This window comes from Arachis duranensis, chromosome 3, assembly GCF_000817695.3.
Source record: "Arachis duranensis cultivar V14167 chromosome 3, aradu.V14167.gnm2.J7QH, whole genome shotgun sequence".
Lineage (NCBI taxonomy): Eukaryota > Viridiplantae > Streptophyta > Magnoliopsida > Fabales > Fabaceae > Arachis > Arachis duranensis.
The window spans coordinates 121,980,776-121,986,128 of NC_029774.3; positions in this window are offsets into that span (position 1 = coordinate 121,980,776).

Genomic DNA, 5,353 nt, shown 5'->3' on the forward strand with positions numbered 1-5,353 from the left:
TTCTTGTTGTTGATTTACTATGTTTTCCTTTTATGCCTTCCAAGTGTTTGATGAAATGCTTGGTTGGATTTTAGAGTAGAATTTTATACTCTTGGTTTGGAAAGGTAACTTAGGATCTCTTGAGTTACTAATGTCCAAGTAATTGATGATTGGGATCCATTGACTCTAGTTCTCACTAATTGAATTAGTGGAGAGTTAGGACTTATGGACTAGGATTGATATAGCTCATTTGACTTTCCTTTACTACTAGTTAGAAGATGATTGAATGAGATTAATCCTTGCCAATTCTCATATTGTGGTTAGTGATTAGGATAGAAATCCTTGACCACCAACCCTTGCCAAGACCTTTTTAGGCCTTAGTTTACTTTCATGCCATTTATCTTTCATGCTTCTTATCAAAACCCCAAAATAACTCACAACCAATAACAAGACACTTTATTGTAATTCCTAGGGAGAACGACCCGAGGTTTGAATGCTTCGGTTTATAAATTTTAGGGGTTTGTTTTAGTGACAAACAACTTTTTTTTGTATGAAAGGATTAATGATTGGTTTAGAAACTATACTTGCAACGAGAATTCATTTGTGAAATTCTATACCATCAAAAATCCAATCATCAAAATGGCGCCGTTGCCGGGGAATTGCAATGGTGTTATGTTATTGGTTATTGTATATATGTGAATATTGTGAATAGCTTGCTTTTTAGATTGCTATTTAGTTTTTGCTAGTCTTAGTATTTTGTTTCATTATTTCTTATTAGTTTTTGTTTCTTATTTTCTCTTGCTACCATGAATTCTCATTTTGGCTATGAGTGTGATTACAATTATGTTGTAGGTGATGAGAGCTACAATGAGGATGTGTATCAAGGATGTGACAATCAAAGGTGGGAGGAGCAATGCGCATATGATCAATCTTCATGGCAACAACCCCCACCAATGCACTATGAAGAAGAGCCATTCTATGATGCATATCAATCCAATGCCTATGGTGAATCTCCTTGTGACTTTCAAGAACCACCACCATATGCCTATGAGTCATATCCTTAACATGAACTTCAACCATACTCACAAGCCCCTTCTTACCAACCATCTTTATATGAGCATAATCCATATCCATCACACCAACCAACTTTTGAGCCATATGAGCCATATAAGAAACCACCACAATATCAACCCTTTCAAGAGCCAACTCCATACCATGACCAAGATGAACCACCTCCATTATATGAAAATTTCCAACCACAAGATGAATACTACTTTCCACCACAACCTTCCATGGAAGAATATTCATGTCCATTGATCCAAGAGCAATATGATCCTAATCATGATATCCAAGCGGAACAAGAGTCAAGGGATCGTCTCAAGGAAGTATTTGATCAATTTCAAGCAACCATGGAGCATGTTGTGCAACAAGTGGAAAAAGTGGAGAATGTTGAACCACCACACCCTAATCATGATGAACCACTTTCCTATTATGAACCCTTCCCCCAAAATGATGAACCCTTCAATCCACCCCAACCTCTAATGGATGAAACCCTTGGTGTTCTTCTTCAAGGACAAAAAGAGACGACAAGGGATGTGCAACAATTCATGACCGCCTTGGATGAGGTGGTAAACCAGCTAGCATCCCATCTTTTGGACACTCAAGGAACTCCCATGGATACATGTGGAGAATCTAAGGAAGAGCATAGCATGAAGGAGAGATTGGAAACTCCGGTAGAAAAGGAGGAAGGCTACTTTGTGTTAGAACAATTGGAGGAACCTATGACCATTGAAGAAGAGGAAGAAGTGGCTGAAGACTTAGGAGATGCGGAACCCCCTTGGGAACCTAGAGTTGAAGAAAACCCCTCCAAGAAGATTGAAGTTAATGTTGAGGAGGAATGTGCACAACCTCCAAGGCATATCCCGTATGAAGACTTGGAAGGAGTGGCGCAAGAATTGAGTTTCCTTGGTGATGAAGATCAAGCATCGAATCCTAGTGGTGGTGAATTCTTTGAAATTGAAGAACCTTCTCCCAATGAATTTAAAAGTGATGTGGAGGTAGATTTCTCTCAACCTCCCATTTATGACTTGAGTGATGGAGAAGAGTTAGATGAAGTTGATGAACAAAGAATTGAAAATGAAGAAGTTTATGAAAAGGTGGAGGCAATCAAGGACAAAAACAAGGGAGTGGAGCTTACTAGCACATTGGAAATATCTCTCCCCAAGCCACCACCATCCACTCTCTCATTCAAGTGGGTAAATTCCTTATACTCAAGCTTTATTATTCCCCTTGAATATGGTTTGCTTGAAACGGATGGTCAACTTAGATATATTTGTGGCTTTAAGAGTAAAAAATATGGTTGATGCATCAAACATGAGATATAAAGGTGGGAATAGTGCTTAAATAGATGGGTCTAGAAGGATGTTTGGTCACTTTGTTAAGAATTCACCTTGCTCACCACCCACATGGATTAATGATAATCAACTTGGAGATGGGTGTGAAGACAAAATATGGGATCCAGGAACACATAAGGATCAACATTGGGAGCCCATGGCTTGTGAAGAACTCCATCAAAGCTTGGAGATATTAATCTTGAATGATGGAGTTTATTGGAAGTCCAAGCATTGGTGGAAGTTCCAAGATGAGTACAAGCACAAGCCACCTTGAGAGAAGCCCCCCATAAGTCCAACTTAAGGACAATAAACAAAAGTACTAGGTGGGAGACAACCCACCATGGTAACTTCTTTTTATTTTCTCTTTTTGTAAATATTGGTAAAATTAGTTTAATTTCGTGTTTTGTTTAGTTAGTTGAGTATATTTGGTAGTTTAGTATGTTAAATAAGGTTTTATGTTGTTTTGGTAGCTGTTTGGAGGTTTGAAATGCTTGGATTGGTGCAAAAACATAGAAAAAAATTTTGAAAAACAGAGCACCATCCACGCGTATGCGCACTGCGTGCGTACGCGTGCATCAAGCGTTTTGGACCATCCACGCGAGCGCGCCATGCACGCGTACGTGTGGATTGAGAAGTTCTACCCTCCATGCATTTTCCAGAGAGTTGTGCCTGCGCCGCGCCAACGTTGTGCCTCTGGCACAAACACCACTTGCGCGCACGCGCACATGACGCGTACGCGCCACTCTCGAAATAAGCCATCGACGCGCGTGCGCCATGCGTGCGTATGCGTGGATGCCCTTTCTTCCATCCATTTCTTTTCTTCCCCTCTTTCTATTTCTTTTCCTTCTTCTTTCTTCCTTCCCTCCTCCTACCCCTCATCCAACACTCCCAAACACCATGGATAACCATTTATTTTAGTTAGTTAATTAGTTAGTTGGTTAGTTGATTAGTTAGTTTTAGTTTAGTTTTCATTTTCTCTCTTTTCATCATAAGTGTTGGATTATTGACTTTGTTTACTATACATTGCTGCCTCCTTATTGCCTAAATGCTATTTTAGCATGAATATTTTTAGATAATCTTTATTGGATTCTATGATTGAGGTTATATTTTGCTACTTGGTTTTGAGTTTTTCATGCTTACCCTTTTGAAAAATACCAAGTGATGAGAATTGCCTTCGAGCTTATAACTCTTTTGAATTGCATGTTGTAGCTAGCCATCATGTGATTTGAATCCTTTTCCTTGATTAGGCAACCTCTTGATAGATGATGTTATGCATTTACCTTAATGCATTGTATTTCATGATCATACGCATCCATATGTGTTTGACTTGAATGCTTTCATGCTTCTTTATTGCTTGTTTTACCTTACAAGTTTACTTAAAGCATCTCAAGCACACTAGAATAAGTGAAGTGCATGCTTCTTTTGTGACATCACCCTTTTATGCTAATGTGTGTTCTAAAAGGCGCCTAATTTAGAATTCACACACTTATTTTTCATTAATGTCACAATAATTTACTCACTCATTTCTAGTGATTTACCTCATTCCAACAATGTATGCTTCCTTGCTTTTATATCTTCTCCTCTTATGGTGTTATATTTTTGTCTTTCATGACGAATGCACCACAAGCAATAACGGAAGCAGGACTAAGAACACGTAGCAATCCGTAGAGTCGCCGTACCCCCTTACTCATCTTTGAGTGCACCGAGGACGGTGCAAACTTTTAAGTGTGGGGAGGTCGTCCGACCGGTCGGCGATTTTGGGTGACAAAATTCTAATCCTAACACTTTTGCATTTTATTTTAAGATTTTAGGATTTTTACTTGCATTTTCTTAATTTTTGCATATGTATACACAATAAGCTTAGTCAAAATAATGAAAATTTTTCAAGATTTCTATCTATAGGGCACCAATTGATTTGAGTGAAAAATTTTCATTAAACTTGCTTGAATTATATATCTTGTGGATCATGTTTTTTGAGCTAAGAATACAAGCAAGTGAGTTTTGAGCCTAATGGTGTGGTTACATCTTATAACCACTTATTTTTCCTTCTTGTGTGTATTATTCTCTTTCTATGATTGTAATCTTTGATTTGTTTGATTCTTTATTTCCATTATTTTGTGTATTCATGCATTTATATGATTGAGGCCATCATTTTATTTAGCTCACTTACCCAAAAAGCCTTACCTTTTATCTTCCATTGTTAGCCAACTTTAAGCCTACGATTAACCCACTTGTTCTTAATTTAGCACATTACAAGCCTTAAAGCGAAAAACAATAAAAGTCCTTATTTGGATCTTTGATTAGCTTAGACTAGTGTGTGTGAGTATCATTCAAGTGTGGGAACCTTGGGACATTGGGTGAATAAAAGGGTAATTTTGTATTGTTATTGAAAATATTGAGAATTGGGTACATACTCATGTATTGATCAAATGTAAAACCTTATGCATTGATGCTCTTGTATATAGAAAAAAAATGAGAAAAAAACAAAAGAAAAAAAAGAAAAGAAAAAAAGAGAAAAATAATATGGAAAAGAAAAAAATAGAAAAAGAAAGATAGAAAAAAAAAAGAGAAAAAGTAATAAAAAGGGGACAAAATGCCCCAAAGCAAAGTGAAGCCCAATACAATCAATGCATATGTGTTGTGAAATGAAAAGGGATACATGAGTATGTGAAAAAGTGAAAAATGGGTAGTTAGGTTAGAACTTAATTGTATAGGATGTCATAGGTTAGGTGGGAAGTTTAAGCTTATGAAAGATTCAAAATTCAAGCTCACTTAACCATATATGCATCCTACCTTGACCTTAACCCCATTACAACCTAAAGAAAAGACCTCATGATAAATGTATGCATGCATTGAATAGGTGTTGATTGTTAGAAGAAAATCAAATCTTGGAAAACATGATTAGGGGAGAATTGAGAGAATCAACCCTAAACACTTGAGTGAATAGAGCGCAAACACATCCGGTGAGGGTTTGATGCTCA